The sequence below is a fragment of the Tupaia chinensis genome, unplaced genomic scaffold (genome assembly GCF_000334495.1).
Source record: "Tupaia chinensis unplaced genomic scaffold, TupChi_1.0 Scaffold147534_1, whole genome shotgun sequence".
Classification (NCBI taxonomy): Eukaryota; Metazoa; Chordata; class Mammalia; order Scandentia; family Tupaiidae; genus Tupaia; species Tupaia belangeri.
The window spans coordinates 673,858-691,435 of NW_006207386.1; the positions used below are offsets into that span (position 1 = coordinate 673,858).

Here is a 17,578-nt window from a genome sequence, read left to right on the forward strand (position 1 = left end):
TAATTAATTAGAACTTTACACTGGTGGGGCTGGGGCTTTAGGAAATGGGGCTTGGGTGGTAGTGAGGGAGCTTTTATAGGGGGTGGGGGAGGGTGTTCCAGGAATTGGGTGTGTTTTTGGACAGGGCTTCTGTGCATGAGTAGAATGTTGCTAGGAAGGCACTGATAGCACAGTTCCCTCTGCAGTAGCAAGGTAGGAGTGAGATAAACAGTGAGATGGTGAGATAATGCAGGCCTCCCTGGCTGGGACTCAGAGCCCACACATTTGGACAAGTTCCTTTTAAGTGTACTCAGACATTACACCTTCCAAGATCACATCTAATTCATCTGTCATATTTTAAGATCTATCCTATCATAATTGCCAATTAACTGATATCTGTCCTTTCCCTAGATTCACCAAAGACAGAAATTGAGTCAGGAAAAACTTACCCTACCTGCCTCATACACACACACACACACACACACACACACACACGGATGCATTCACACACCAAAACTTCAAAAGCTTTGTGAAGAAATGGAATTAAGCTACAAGCACACACACACACACACATATGCACTCACACACCCAAACTTCAAAAAGTTCGTGAAGAAATGGAATTTTTACAAGTTTCTTTTAGTACAAAAAATTTTCAAATTTGTCCATAGTGTTTTCATAGTATGCATTATTCCATAAACTTTTTGAAGACCCCTTCAGACACACACATACATACATATATATGCACTCAGTCATTCATTCACAAGCTCATGATATTTCAGCCAAGAGAGAATGTAAATCACAGTATTTTAGGACAATTTGGGGAGAGGTTATTAATGTAATCTCTGAAGTTTTTATTTATTTTCTAAGTTGAAGGCAAGATAATGTGTAAATGCACACATACATTCAAATGTTGTGTGTGCTCTACTTATATAAAGCACTAAGTTTGCAAACTTCCTAATAGCATTATTAGCTTCCTATAGTAGAAGTAATTGGAGATTAGAGAGGTTATGTTACTTGCCTTTGATCACAGAGTGATTTGGGGGAAATTACTTGGGTTTTTGAACCTTAGCTTTCTCATGTCTGAAATGGGGATGATAATATTGCACTGAGTACTATAGTTCTTGCCCCAAATTCTATGTTGCTCATCATCCACTATGTAGCAGCTATTTTTAAAAAGAGTCAGAGTAGTTCTCACCTTGGGTAGTAACCCCCAAAGGTATTTGAAAATGCGTGGGGACATTCTTGACTGTCACAATGACTGGAGAGGACACTTACTGACATTCAGTGGAATAGGTCCTCTTAGGGAGTGGGTGCTGTGGGCCTAAGTTAATTAGGCTAATCTTTCCCCTGCATTACAGTGGAGAATGGATGTACTCTTATCCTTTAAGGGACTGTCATTCACAGTGGGAAACTGAAGGGCCAGAGGAATAGTTATAAGGAAACACCAACAATTGATCACTATGGGAGCCAGCTCCTATATGCCCAACCATGAAGTTCAAATCTCAGCCCCAGTGATTTGAAAAACATGCTGAGTCAGTATCATGTGTGCCTAGAATCTGGCAGAATTGAGAAGTAAAGAGAAAGGATTACAACATGTCCATACTCCATTTAGGGTTGCTTTCCTTTCCCTCTTTTTCTGTCTCTCTCTCTCTCTCTCCCTCCCTCCCTTCCTCTGATGAATACACACACCCTCTAGCAAAAAATGTAAAAGAGGGAGAGAACAGAGACAAGTGATATCACTGAAAATAGAAGTATGGCATCTACCCATACCTACCTTATATTGTTTCCTGCTCTTTCCTATGGGTCATCTTATTCATTCCAACTAGACTGGTAGCTCTTTTAAGGCAGAGACCACACCTTAAATTTCGCCTTTGTTCTCCATAATATCAAGTCTATTAAAAGAGAAAATTAGAACAAATCTAGTTTTGCATATCTTAATTGGATTTTATTTACAATTCTATAATTGGGCAGCAGTCTCAGCTAAAAATAGTTTGAAATGCTCTGCCCCATCACATATTATATTTCTAGCCAAATAAAAGGAAATGACATACAGAAAATGGAAGTGAGGTACAAGAACAGTTGGACAGGTTACAGTTTGGCATTGCCTTATTTAAAGTGGTTGTCTGCCTAGAATTGACTGAAACTCAACTGCTGTGATTGACTGAGACTTAGCGACTTGTTTTAGGAGTACATTGAAATCTGTTTATACCTCATGTACTCTTATCCTTTAAGGGACTATCATCCACAATGGGAAACTGAAGGGCCAGAGGAAACATTAATAATTGATCACTATGGGAGCCAGAGGAATAATTATAAGGAAACATTAACAATTGATCTCTATGGGAGTCAGATCCTACATGTTAGGGTCAGTTCACCATTGTTTGGAGAAACTGCTCGACCAGACTTAAAATATGTATGGAGGTAGCTTTAGGAAAATTTAATTGAGTTTAATAAGTCCAATGTTTCATACATAAAATATTCTTGACAGACCATCCTCAGTGATGCAGCAGTAACGCAACACTCCATGATGTTTCCCATATGGAAAAGTCCTGGGTTCTCATCCCCAGGTCTCCCTGTGCATACCTTGTGCTCATTCACATATGCCTACAATCCTAGTTGGCTGAGGCTGGGGGTGGCAGCAAGACCTTGATCGTGGCATGAAGACCTTATTGGGGTCTCTCTCTCTCTCTCAAGGGAGAAATAAATAAATAAACTTTAAATACTCTCAATAAATTATTTCTGAGTTAAACTGAGTAGATTTGGAAGTTCAGATCTAGTCTAGGAGCACAGGTTTAGAAGAAAGTTTCTCATTCCTATAGCACTGCTGCACTGAGAGCAGCCAAAGTATAGTTGAGTCGGATTAGTACTTTCCTAGAATCTCAAGGTTAGAAGGGCCCTTAAAGGCTGTGGGACACCTAACCTTCCTACCTGTGCAGAAGTTCTGGTACTGTCTTTTTAAAGGGCCATAGTGATTTTCAGCCAGGGACAGTAAACCTCCCTATCTATCCAAAGAGTTTTAGGACATGCATTGGGAGACATTTTGCATTATCATGTGAGCAGGACACTCAGTAGGAAGGGTACTTGGACTGTAATGGATCTCAAAGCTCAGAAAAGTTCTTTACAATGAAGATTCGTCTTATTACAGCAGCAGTTCCTTGATCACTGCAAAACAAACTTTTTCAAGAAAGAGTGACCTTGGGACCAGCAGTTAGCGTAATGGCTATGTCGCTGGACTCCCACGTAATCGACCGCGGTTCGAGTCCCAGAACCGGCGGCTTAAACTCACGCCGGGCGCGTGTGCGTGCGTGCCCAAGATCCCGAGAGGAGAATGGAGGAGAAGGGATTGCGGCGTGGCCATCCCCCCTGGGGGGTGATTTCTCGCTTTCTATCTCTCTGTCTCTGTCTGTCTGGCGAGCACACGGGCCCTATAGCATAAAAAACCTCTCAAAAAAAAAAGAAAAAAAAAAAAGAAAGAGTGACCAAGTGATGATTACCAATGGGTAGTTTTTATATGAGATATATTTCAATTAAATATAAACAAGCACTTAATTTTTTTCTTATAGCCTTATTTATCCTATAAATATTAATAATAACAAAAATTCTCTATGTCGTATACATTTCACATGTGTCTGAATATGTATGTTTGTATATTTTTTTTTTTTTTGAGAGGTTTTTCACTATAGGGCGCGTGCACTCGCCAGACAGACAGAGAGAGACAGAGAGACAGAAAGCGAGAAATCACCCCCCAGGGGGTTGGCCATGCCGCAGTCCCTTCTCATCCATTCTCCTCTCGGGATCTTGGGCACGCACGCACACGCGCCCGGCGAGGGTTTTAAGCCACCGGGTCTGGGACGCGAACCGCAGTCGACTACGTGGGAGTCCAGCGACATAGCCATTACTCTAACTGCTGGTTCCCTGTATATTTTTTAATTTTTAAAACTCTGTTAATTTTATGAGAGAGAGTTACCTTTGACTGAGTCTCACCAGACTGTGATCATCCTCACTCCCTCCCAGCCACCCTGGTTCACAGGCGTACCCAGTGTGCTCAGATTGACCCAGGGTTGAAAGCTGACCTTGCATGAGGCCCAACATTGCACAGTGATGCCCTACCACCTGCACTACTGTGGCTGAACCTATTTCTAAATTTTTTAACAAAAGAGATCATCTTGTCCATTGTTCTACAATGTGCTTTTTCACTTTACAATATTCCTTGGATATATTTTATATTATCAGATGTGATAATGATGATTAAAAATGATAGCTAATATTTATTCAATGCTAGTTATAAACCAGGCATTGCTTAATTGCTTTATATACAGAAAATCATTCAGTCTTCACAATTCTTTGAGATAGATTCTACTGTTAACCTCTGTGGAAGACTGACCCTAGGGTTTCTCTCACAATAATCTCTGCTTCTTGGACTCACGTTCTTGTATAATCTCCTCCCCTTGGGTATGGTAGAACCCATAACTTGCTTCTAACCAACAAAATATTGAAAAGGTGGTGAGTGTCACCCTCGTGATTACATTAGCACCTACAAGTCTTTGTCTTGCTAGCAGGCTAGCTTTACAAGCTCATTGCTGACTTGATGAAGTAAATGACTATGTTGCATGGAACTGAAGGTGTCCTCTGGGAGATAAGAATGGCTTTTAGCTGACTAGTAAGAAGCTAGGGTCATCATACATTGAAGCGACAATGTATGAAAAAAGTAGAGATAGTGAATTAGGCAATTTATAAATATCTTTGTTATAATTGATAGAAAAGATGAATCTAGGACATGGGATTGTTAAACCATCTCTGAGCAGTGTATATCAGGGCTTGTTCCTTAGGTTGGCAGCAGGGGGCGGGCAGAAGAAAATTTTCTAAAGAGGGAGATGTATGCAGATGTGTTCATATTTACATTTCAATGATAGCCATTGATGCATGTGCCTCTTTTTGGCTATACTGTGGTAATGCATGGAATAATTAAATATTAGAGAGAAACATCTCTCTAATATTTTAGTAGTATAGAGCTGATAATGAATTCTGTCACAAACATTATACTTAAGAGTATGCTGTTGAGGGGCCAGCAGGTGGCATGGTGCTTGAGGTGCTGGACTCCCACATGGCCCACTGAGGTCTGAGTCTTGAACATGGTGGCTTGCTTTCTCATTTTCCCTCTCTCTCTGTCTCTCTTTGGTCAAAGGAAAAAATAATAACAATTATAATAAAAATAAATGTAACTAACTATATATATACATACACACACACACACACATATTCTTAAAAGGATACTCTGTTGATTTATGTTTTAAATTGAGCATTAAGGGAATGTGATATTTTAGTCCTAATTGCCAATACTTTTATCTAGAAGCCTGTTGCCATGTTTGTCTTGTGTAAAATTTTTGTCCTCAAGAAAGGATGACTTTTCTTGCTTTGTTTTTAACAGATTTAGTTAGTATAGTTTTATCTTGGTTATCAAAATAACCAAGGCGCTTTGGTTATTTTGGGACTTTGGGACTTTGAATTGGTAAATATTCATGATGTGTGAAAGAGTATACATACTATACTGCATGATTCCAGTCACATGGAATTGGATGTTGTATCTACAAACAGGACCTAGAAGGACACATGTCACTGTAAGCAGTTTGTGAATGACTTTGTTCTTTGCCTCTTGTGTTTTTCAGTTTCTTATAATTCATATATTAACTTTTAAAACAATAAAGGCTATTTTTAAAACCTGAAAGGAAAAAGATGCTAGGCCCCTCCGTCATACAGACACAAGGAATGAATTTTGCAAACAACTTGAGTAAACATGAAAGCAGGTTCTTTCCCAGACAACCTTCCAGATAACATATCCTAGCTAACATCTTGATTGCAGTCATGTGGAACCCTGAGCAGAGGACCAAGCTATGATGTACCTAGACTACTGATCCACAGAAACTATAAGATTATAAATATGTATTGCATAAATTCTACATTTTTACTAATTTGTTATATGACATAGAAAACTAATCTAGCCCCAGCTTCATTTTGTAGATGAGGATACAGAGGCAGACAGAAACCAAGTTGGCTGAGGTCTTGCAGTGGCAAAGCTGGCATCAGAGATTATGCTGTTAATCACTCTGCTTGCCCCTTTTTACAAAGATGGCATACCTAACATCATATACCTATACTATAATTTCTTTATCCATATTTCCACTGACATTTAGATTATTTCCTGCTTGTTTCCTTCTGTATTTATGTACTTCATTTATTATATATTTATAGTTGTGTTTTAATAAACATTTCATTGCCTATTTTTAAGAATTTAGTTTTAGAATAGTTCTTAACAGTAGAATGACTGAACTGAAAGTTATTTACTAGTAAAATGTTGATAGAATGCCCAATTCTTTTTCAAATGAGTCATACTGATAGGGAAGAATTTTCCATCAGAACTGCCCCAAAAACAGAATGGGGGAGATTTGGGGTAAAAATGACAGTCCTTTCCTCTTCCTCAAACCATAAAACTAAAATGTAGATTGTTTCTAAAAGGCTCACTCTCCAAGGATAGGGGACTGAGAGAACAGGCCAAGCAAAAATATTTTGAAGGTGAAAAGCTGATGAACAAGTGGTAACTGACTTAACAGATCTGGGAAAGATGAATATCAAGTGGTAGCAGAAAAAGTTGGGAATTCCTTGATCTTAACTTCAGACTACTCCTCAAAGACTTTGGAATTGGTAGTACCAGCTACCTATGGAACTAGAGTGAAAGAGAAGGCCTAAAATTAAGTCATCAATAGAAAAATTGAGAAGTAGTTAGAGTCCTGGATCTCTACAACAATTCAGTGTTGTTATATTATTGCTTCATCCCTATTTTAATCTTAGTAGAATCCTAAAGATTTTTTTCTCTGGAGATGATGAAACAGGCTTTCGATGGTGAATTCAAGCATAGGTGAGGATAGTGGCAGAGATATCTTCTAAAATCACGCCTGGGCTCTTAGACTTTTGTCATCCAGGACTCTAATATCCAAACAGCAGAACGGAAGAATATATTCTGGCATATCTCACCTGCCTAAGAAGAAATACTGATGCTTCTGATGTTGGAGGTTTTCTAACAAACAACCCAATTAAATTACCTTATAGTGAAACTATATTGGGCAAACCTCATTCAAAGATCAGAACTTCAGTCAGCTTTTTATTTCTCTATTAAAGACCACATAATCAGGCCAGTTCCATGGCACAGAGATAATGAGCTTCTCAAGAGAACTTGAATTCCACATGACAGCTGTGGTTCAGATCCCCAGCTTAGTAAGTCTGAAGCATGCTGGCACATTCAGCGGCCCAATATCTAATCAACTGGACAACTGCTGGAAGGAATCGTGACATGACCAGACTCTGGAGGGTGTGTGTCTCTCTCACGCCCCAAAGTGCCCACACACACACAATCATGAATAAAGAAAAAAAGGGGTATCAGACTTTTTGAGAACAGCCTCAAATTAAAGATAACAACCAAAATAGTCAAGCAGCTACAGAAGCTACCCCCAGAGGTGTGAGTGGGGTTGGAGGTGGGGTGGAGGTTATGCAAGGAGAAGAAATGTTCAAGGAAAAAATATTAATTTTGGACATATAAAAGAAAATATTTTAACTACAAAATGAAAATATGATGCTAGAAAACACAACTAACAGGACAACAGATAAACAGCTCTTAGAAATTAATAATGGTAGCAAAAATGAGTATTTCAACACCAGAGCTGGAAAATAATGTTGAGGAAACATCTCAGAAATTAAAATAGAAAGAAATAGAAAACATGAGGGGGAAATTAGATAAAATAAATAGTAGATCAGTCCAGGAAGTATAATATTTGAATAGGAGTATTCAAAAGAGGGAACAGAGAAACTAAAGGGAGGAAATCAGCAAAATAATTCAAGCACATTTCCCAGAACTAAAAGACATCAGTTTCCTGACTGATATTGCCTATTGAATGCCCATAACAATGCAAGAATATAGTCCTATGCTAAAGATAGCATTGCAAAATTTCAGAACACTCAAGACATGGAAAGGATCTTAAAAGCGTCAAAGATGAAACAGGTCACATACAAGGAAGCAGCTATCAGAATGATTCTAGATTTTTTTAACAATAGCATAGGAAGCTGGAATGCAACTTTGAATCAAATGCAAGGTAGCATAAAGACATTTATATTTAATCTTGTAAAGATTAAAAAATCTTATCTCCACACAGCCTTTCTAAAGAAACTACTTGGGATCAGCACCAATAAAATAATGGAGAAAACCAAGGACGAGAAAGACAGGAGATATAGGAAATGGGAGAAAAGTGAAGGAAACCTCCAGATGATGGTAAAGGGAAGTTCTCAGATGTAGACTGCACAAGCTTGGAGTTGGTAACCAGCCCACAGTAGAATAAGTCAGGTGGCTCTGACAAAGCTTCTTCAGCAGGGCAACCTACTGGAATAGCTGGTATGTCCGCACATCTTGAAAGAAAACTCAAATATTTGGTAGAAAATTGAGGGTTTTTAAAATTTTCTTTAAAAGAATTATTTAACTTTTTTTCTTTCTTTCTTTCTTTCTTTCTTTCTTTCTCTCTCTCTCTCTCTCTCTCTCTCTCTCTCTCTCTCTTTCTTTCTTTCTTTCTTTCGAGGGAGAGAGCAAGAGCAAGGGACGAGAGAGTGAAAAATCAAGCTCAAAGTGCAGTGGGCCATGTGGGAGTCCAGTTCCCTTAACCACCGTACCACCCACAGGCCCCACTTCTTTTTCCTTAAGGTTTTTTCCCATAGTGCGCATGTGCTCTCTGGAGAGGAGAGAGAGACAGAGAGAGAGAGAGACGGTGAGAGGCAAAGTAAGAAATCATGCCCCAGGGGTGATGGCCACACTGCAGTCCCTTTTCCCCCATTCTCCTCCTGGGATTTTGGGCATGAATGCACATGAGCCTGACGTGATTTTCAAGCTGCCAGGTCTGGAACTCGAAGCACAGTCAGCCATGTGAGCCCAGCAGTTTAACCACTATGCGCTGGCCCAAAAAATGAGTGCGTGAAAACTAAGCAAGAATCAAGATGTTTTATGTCATGGGAGAGAAAAAATAATCATGATTTACCTTATGACTCAGTTCCGAAGAGAGTTTATATAGTTAAAATAATGTGAATATAAATACTAAAATAATAAAACTCACTGCATAAACTATTTTGGAATAATAGCAAATGAAGAGGATGTGTGTATACATTGTTGTTGGGAAATTAAAGAACAAATGCATTTAATACTGTGGTAGTTAATGGAAAATGCGTAATTCTGAAAAATTCATGAATAGTACTATAAGCATGTTATTTAGAAATAAAAAAGTAAATATTCCTAAAAGAACCCCCCCAAAATTAAAAGTGAATATCTCCTGAAAGAGACTTCTGTTTTTCTTAAAGAATCTTATAGAATTTTCAACTGTGTGCATATGTAACTCTGATTTAAAAAAAAAAAAAGGAAAAAGAAAAAGAGTGCCGCCTATGGTTGTGTTCTTTGTCTCTAGAATGTTTGAGGAGACCTTTTAGGAGAGTGTTGTAAAGGTGGTCCAAGTATCCTGAGAGTGAGTGGACAAAATTCCTCTAGAGTTTCTTCTAAGCCTGGTGTTTGATGAGTTCATGATTTTCAGTAATGAGACTATTTGCAAAGCAGTTCATTTCCCATGAAACTGTGAGAAAGTTCTTCCATAAACTAAAATGTAGCTTCAAATATTCTCTACTACTGATTTTGGTTTTATTACTTGGGACAAAAAAGAACAAAACCAGTCTCTCTTTTTTATCAGGCCCCCTCAAACATGATTAGACTGTCATAGAAAAATTAAATCTATCTCTCATGGCCTTCGGTCTTCTCACATTCATTCAACTTCATGTGATTACATTCCATTTTTTATGTGTGTGTGTGTGTGTGTGTGTGTGTGTGTGTGTGTGTGTATGTGTGTGTGTGTTCAGAACAGAACAGAACATTCCATTTGTGACCTGACTACAGGATACCTTCTCCTTGGCTGTAAAGCTCATTAGACAAGAGCAGAGACTCCAGAATTAGCCAACCTGGGCTTAGATCCAGATCTAATACGTTCCAGCTCTGGTGTGACTTGGAATTCATTGTCCTTCAATTTCCTTGTCTATAAAATGGAGACAATGTCAGTAACCTTCTCATGGAGTTGTGAAGATTAAATGATGTGATCCAACCCCAGCTAGATGTTTAATAAGTATTAGTGATTAACTTTTTATCTTTGAATTTTCTATTAACGTATTTCAAGAAACTTATTAATATTTTGGCAGCTTATTTCAGTTAACCAATGAAACTATCAATAAAGCAACAAATGTATATTGAGTTCCTACTCTGTGCTACATGCAAAGAAGGAGGGGAATAAGACCAGTCCCATCTTGGGAAGAGTTGACAGTTCATTATCATGTTGACTCATTGAGTTAATTAAGAAGTGAAATCTTTTATATTTGTTTTATTTTGAGAACATATAACATTAAAAAAAATTATTTTATCACAGGTATATAGGCATATCATTTAAAAAATTAAATTAAAATTTTATAACAAAACACAGTGGTTCCTTGCATCACTTGTTACTCTTCCATTTCTCATTCAGAGGGGCAACTTTTTTTGCTCTTTGGGTATTTCTTCTGGCATATACATTTTGGTAATTCTAAATAATATGCCTAAATTATAGTTTTGAAGTGTGACTTTTAGACCTAATCACTTACTAAGATAGATACCACTCATATTATCCTCTCTGTGTTCCTATGCCCCATCCTTCTAAGATAATACAATTTCTGATTAAATAAACGTATGTGTTTATATAACTTTTTTGTACAAATACAACTCCTAGATGAGCATTGTTGAGTACAATCGTTTCTTATTGTTTTTCCTGGAATTGTTGCATTCTTCCCCAACTCCCATTAGTTTAATTTTCTTTGTCTCTACCTTCTAGTAGACACCACCTAATAAATACAAGGTCAACCACCAGTAGATACTCTTATTTTTCCCTTTTTCTCTCTTCAGTAGGGCCTACTCTCCCTCTTCCCCCACCACCACTGCACCTCTTTTCTGCTTTCCAAGTTGAGTCCTCTCTAGCCTGTTGCAGAGCTGTCATCTTGAGACTTTCATTCACTTATCAATCTTAAAATTTCATTTTCCTCAAGTTGAATTTCTTATCTCTTTTGTGTTTATTCTCTGTTGGTTTATTCTCTTGTTTTATAGAGAACATATAATAGCCAAATTAAAAACAATCTTCTCTGTCTCTCTGGTGAGTGCACATGCCCTATAGCAAGCATCTCTCTTAAAAAAACAAACAAACAAACAAACAAAAAACAACTTCTGTTTGTCCTCCAGTGTTCTGAAATATTACAGTGATGTGCCTGAGCATAAATTTATTTTCATCCATTGTTCTGGGCCCTCAGTAGCCTTTCATGAAACCTACAAACTCATATATCTTTTACTTCTGATAAATTTGCTTTAATTATTTTATTGATTAGTTACTCTTCTCAGTTTTCTCTTCTCTTCTCAAAAACTTGTTAATCTGATATTATAACTCAGGATTGGCCCTCTGATTATTTCATTTTTTTATTTTCTGTTTTTCTCTTTCATCTTACTTCCTTTCTAGGAAAATACTTCTACTATATTTTCTGATTCTTCTTTGAGTTTTTCCTTTACCAACATGTTTATTAATTTCTTATACTTTTTTTGTAACCTGAAAAAGAAAACTGTTTTGTTACCGTTTTATATTCTTGTTTCAAGGGTGTATCATTGTTTCTTATTTCCCTGCAGGTATTCATGATACTTTTAAAATTTTAATCATTGTGCATTTTTTTTCTTCCAAGTTTCTTTTATTTATTTGTTTTGACCTCTAGTTTTCTTGTTCCAGTCTTTCCTTAGATATCAGAGAACCCTTGGACATCTGCTCAAGATTAGAATCAAGAATTAAAAGCTAATTGGAATCTCTACTTATAGGCATGGTGTGATTTTGAACTTTAAGTAGGGTGAGCTGGAAACCTCTGATTTAGTCTTTTCTGTTTTTTGTTGTTGTTTTTTTTTTTTTCCTTAGGCTAGTCAGATTTCTCAGAAAGAACTTTTCTTAAGTCTCCTGCCAAGTTTGCAAGTATGCTGCTAGTGTTTTGGCAGCCATTTAGAGAAACAGGGCTGGAGAAAGGGAGTGGAGGTCTCAAAATTTAATGCTCCCAAATGTTCTGGTTTGTTGTTGTTCTCAAACCAACCACTATGCCAGCTGACCTTCAGTCCAGAAAGAATTCCTTCAAAGCATATACCTACCCTCTTCCATCAGAGCAGAGAAGAAATGCTCAGTGATGTGGGGGAGGGAGGGGACTGAGGTTCTAATTGCTTCTCAACTACCCTCCACCCACCCCTTCTTAGGTTTGATTCACCTTAACCTTCAGTTTCAGAAGTGTCTTGGGCTATCAGTTCCTGAGACTTTGAGGACTCTGCACTGTATATTTTGTTAGTTCTCTGTTTTTATAATTGTTGCCTTAGAACTCAACATTCTATGATGTGCTAAGTGAGTTTTAACTGATCCAAAATGCACTGTGTAGAATCACATTTCTCTGTCTCCTCCACTATCATTCTATTTTTTTTTTTTGAGAGGTTTTTGCTATAGGGCGTGTGTATTCGCCAGACAGACAGAGAGAGACAGAGAGACAGAAAGTGAGAAGTCACCCCCCAAGGGGGATGGCCATGCTGCAACCCCTTCTCCTCCATTCTCCCCTCAGGATCTCAGGCATGCCTGCACACATGCCTGGCCTGAGTTTAAGCCACCAGGTCCAGGACTCGAGCCACGGTCAACTACATGGGAGTCCAGCGACGTAGCCATTACGCCAGCTACTGGTCCCTATCATTCTATTTTCTGTATGCTCTCTTTCTGGATATTGGCCCTCTTAGATTGAGCCTCTAATTTTTGATAAGTCTTCTTCTTTTTTCAATCCCTTTGTCTTTTTTCTTAGGCTTTATTCAGCTTTATTATTTTACTCTTCTTTAGGCTTTTTATCTCTACTATCACTTTAGAATTCCTAAGAGCTCTCATTTTAAAAAAAGGAATGATGTCTTATTATATAGATAGATATATCTTCTTTTATCCCTTGAGGAAATTTCTCACTTTCCCTCTCTGCCTCTCTCATTCCTTATCTCTCTGGCAAGCACAGGCACCCTATAGCAAACAAACAACAAAAAACAGTATTTAGGTGCTAGCTTTCAAGATGTTAGGCTGCACTCCCTCAGGATTCTGGAATGTGAGTCAATATACCAACTTTTGCAGGGTAGTTAGGGGTCAGAGAAAGGAGACTGATAAATTGCAAGCACACATGTTATCACACATGTTATATATATGAAGAGGACAAAGGCACAGGGATGTGTTGGGACTTGAACTGACTTGTATTTTAACTATCATAGCAAGTGATCATCCTCAACATGTGGCCCCAGCCCTTTTGTGCAGCTCTCAGAAGTCTTACTGATGCTCTTGATGCAGATGCTCAGCATTTATACTTGCAGATTGCCAGTTGTCCCTTCTGCCTAGAGCAGGGTTTCTTGAGAAAAACTGGTGAATGCAACCTGTCCTTCTTGAAGGTTTGTATGCAACTCCTACTCTACAAAGTCATCACCTGGGCCAGCCGTGGTGCGATGATTAGAGTGGCTGGATGCCACGCAGCCGACTGCTTAGTTCAAGTCCTGGACCTGGTGGCTTGAAATTCAGAACATCAGACATGTGTATGTGTGTGTGTGTGTGTGTATGTGTGTGTGTGTGTGTGTGGTGTGTGCATGTGTGTGTGCCAAACATCCCAAAAGGAGAAAAGGGGAAAAGGGATTGTGGATAGACATCTTACCTGGTGGGTGCTTACTTACTTTCCTTCTGTTTTTCCCTCTCTGTATCCTCTAATGAGTGCATGCACTCTGTAGCAAATTGAAAAAAAAAAAAAAAAAAAAAAAAGTCCACACCTAATTAAGACAGGGTAGCCTGAAGGTCGACATGTGGTATGGTGGTTAAGGACACTGGACTCCCACATGGCCAACCATCAAGTTTTGGACCTGGCACAATTTACTTTCTCACTTTTCCTCTCTCTCTCACTCTGTCCCTCTCTGGTCAAATTAAAATAAATAAATAAAGTTAAATAAAACAATTTTATATATATATATTTGGCCAGGGCCAACACCCCCACATGACTGACTATAATTCAAATCCTGGACCTGGTGGCTTACTTTCTTGCTTTCTCTCCCTCTCTTGCTCTCTCACTCTGGTCAAATTGAAATAACAATAATGATGATAAATAAAATAAAATAAATAATTCTAACAAAAAAGGGTGGTCAATGGTAAATATGACAATTCAAAGTGGGCAAAAGCCATTACTGTTATGCTTGAGTAGGAATTGAATTTTATTTTTTAAAAAAAATTAAAAGCAAACAAAAAGGCTTAAAGACAAGAGATTTCCAAGCTGTATTTGGACTTTTTAGAAGTTACTTAATGGTTACATTGAAAGTCTTACCAAATCACTAAGCAAAAATACCCATAAAACAGACCTTTGCTAGCCTATACTTTTTTTGGGGGGGTGGGGATTTAACAGTTTATTATCATTTATAAGTATCATTTTAAAAACATCAGTCAATTACCCATGTAGAAATTACTATGCAAAAAGTGTTCAAAACAAAACATACTTTAAACATGTTAAGTAGTATAGATGGATTATCCAAAATCCCAGATTGTTCAGTCACTTCATTATTATGCTATGGCAGCCAAGTAATCCTTAACTTCAGTTGGAGTAAGCCTCCTAAACCCAGCTTCATTGCAGATTCCAACTTCTATGTTATCTTCTGTCATTTGCCCTTCAAAGCTTTCCTTTAGGGTTAAGATGGCTGTATGAATGGCGTCTTCAATTCCAGATCTTCACTGTATCTTTTCTCAAGGAAAGTTTTCCCATTCACATAATTCTTTCCCATTGCTGTAGCTCCAGATGGATCTGACTGAAATAAATATGGTTGGCCCTCATTCCAACCACAAATAAGTAAAGAAACTCCAAATGGATGAACACCACCTGACTGGGTGTACTCCTGCATTACAGAAGCTATTCTCTGTACCAGCTGAGCTGTGGGGATGGGTTCCTGGTAGATGAGATAGTATGCTGAGCTAGTTTTCGAGCTCTGTGCACAAGTACTCTGTAACCCGGGCCCATGCCACTGTACACCAGCCCGATGTGCTTGGTAATTGGTTCCACCTTGTGTACACTTCGTTCGTCATACAGAATGGATTTCTGTTTCTTCTCAGTTGCTAATACCACACCATTTGCAGCTTTAATTCCCAGCTGGGGGCTCCTCCAGCTACAGCAGCCAACGCATATTCAATCTGGATGAGTTTACCAGAAGGGCTTAATAATGTAGTCAGCGAAAAGCTGTAATCGCGCTCCGCCATCTTTTTCTGCTAGCCTATACTTTAAAAAACTGTCCTATAAATCACATTAAAACATTAAAGGATTTTTGTTTGTTTGTTTGTTTGTTTGTTTTAATTCAAGCTTGCTGTCATCCTGTCAACTCAAAATGTCCCTTATTTTCAGGCGGATTCTAAGTTTTGTATTTGCTTGTTTGTTTGTTTGTTTGTTTTTAATAACTGCTTATGCATTAATGGAGCATGAAGAATTTGCGTCCTGCTCTCGGAGCAGATTTCACTTGAGGGTGGCATTGTGGAGTGGGATGGCATAGCACTCTGGTAGAGGGCGGCTTCAAGTTCTCAGCTCTTTCTCCTATCTCTTCAAGATGCCTACAGTTTCCATCTACAGGGCAGGAAGAAAGAGAAAGCCAATTTGTTCTGGCTTTGGATGTATCAGAAAACATCTGCTAGAAGAACAGCTTTCAACTGGGAGTAGAATACTCCGCCTGACCCAGAAATAGTACAGATGGATGTGGAGTTTTTAATCACAGTTCCTAAGAAGATAGTGTAGTGTCACTCCCATGATTATTCATAAGCACATTATGCAGTATTATTAATTTTATAAATGTTAAATTGATTTTTATTTTTTATTTATTAATTTTAATTATTTTTTATACTTTTAATCGCTATAGATCATTTAGAGTATAAAGAGACTTTATCCAGTATAATATACACCACAGTCCAGCCCAGCTGAGAATACTATACACGTCCTCATCAAACAAATAATAAACCATATCTGTGAAATGGATATTTTTTGTAGCAATGACATTTACAGAACTCCTTTTCAATGTTTTGCCTGTCTGTGTTGTGACTTAGGCTTATGATTGTTGTAATTTCAACCATTATGACATCATCATTTGTCAATTTATGCTTTCTATACATAGGAATAAAACTCGCCCCCAGCAGTACTATCGTAATTTTTAATGTCCTCAGAATCTTTACCTTTTAAATAAAGGATAAGAATAACATCAAAATGCCTGTTAAGGGCAGCATTTGTGTGGTGGTTAAGCTTCTGAAACACCCACATGTCCAACAGCAGGACTCAACATCCTGGACCTGGTAGCTTGAAAACCATACTAGGTGCATGTGCATGCATGCCCAAAATCCCAAAAGGAGAATGGATAAGAAGGGATTTCTGCATGTTCATCCCCACTGGGGGGTGATTTCTCAGTTTCCTTCTCTCTGTCTCTGTCTTTCTGGTGAGCACACACACTATATGGCAAAAACAAAACAAACAACAGCAACAACAAAATTAAATGCCTGTTAGTATATAATTTCCTTCTCTAAAAAATAAGAACAGAATTTCTTTAAAGAAGTATTGATGGGATATTAGATACAAAAAAACTGGGAACCAGCAGTTAGCGTAATGGCTAAGTCGCTTGACTCCCACGTAGTCGACCACGGTTCTCCTCCCAGACCCGGTGGCTTAAAACTCACGCCGGGCGCATGTGCGTGCATGTCCAAGATCCTGAGAGGAGAATGGAGGAGAGGGGATTTCGGCGTGACCATCCCCCCTGGGGGGTAATTTCTCGCTTTCTGTCTCTATGTCTCTCTCTGTCTGTCTGGCGAGCACACACGCCCTATAGCGAAAACCCCTCCCCCCGCCCAAAAAAAAAAAAAAACAAAAAAAAACTGAGCCTTACTTTTAAGCTGTTGAGCAAAGTGAGCTGGGATTGAGGTGCAGACTTAGCATAGATAGGAGCTCAGCTTTCAGAAATTCCCAAGTTGTGGAGTCTTCAGCAAGGCAGAAAAGCAGGAAGCAAAGTAGCAATGATCGCAAGGCATGTGAAAGACTGCCTGCTAATTTATTTTTCTTCTAGTCTCCATCTATCATGGAAAATTAAATCATACACAAAAGCAGAGAGACTTATATAATAATGAAACACCATTTGTAAAATTTATCTTTAATGCTTTTAACCTAGTATGGGAAAAAAACAAAGTTGCAGGGTATTAGATCTTACACACTTAGTGGAACTTCTAGACCACAGCAAGTCATATTTCCTTGTTGCTTAGGTACAGTCTCTAGCGAGTATCAGTAAAATACAGATAAGTAATATATATATATATAACTTAGTGGAACTTCTAGACCACAGCAAGTCATATTTCCTTGTTGCTTAGGTACAGTCTCTAGCGAGTATCAGTAAAATACAGATAAGTAATATATATATATATATATATAT

The 17,578-nt window shown here is 38.2% G+C and overlaps 1 pseudogene; it reads right to left on the reverse strand.

Moving 5' to 3' along the window:
* Nucleotides 1-14,676: 14,676 nt before the first annotated feature.
* On the reverse strand, nt 14,677-15,398 carry LOC102496576 (proteasome subunit alpha type-2 pseudogene; annotated as a pseudogene).
* Between the last annotated feature and the right edge of the window lie 2,180 nt (nt 15,399-17,578).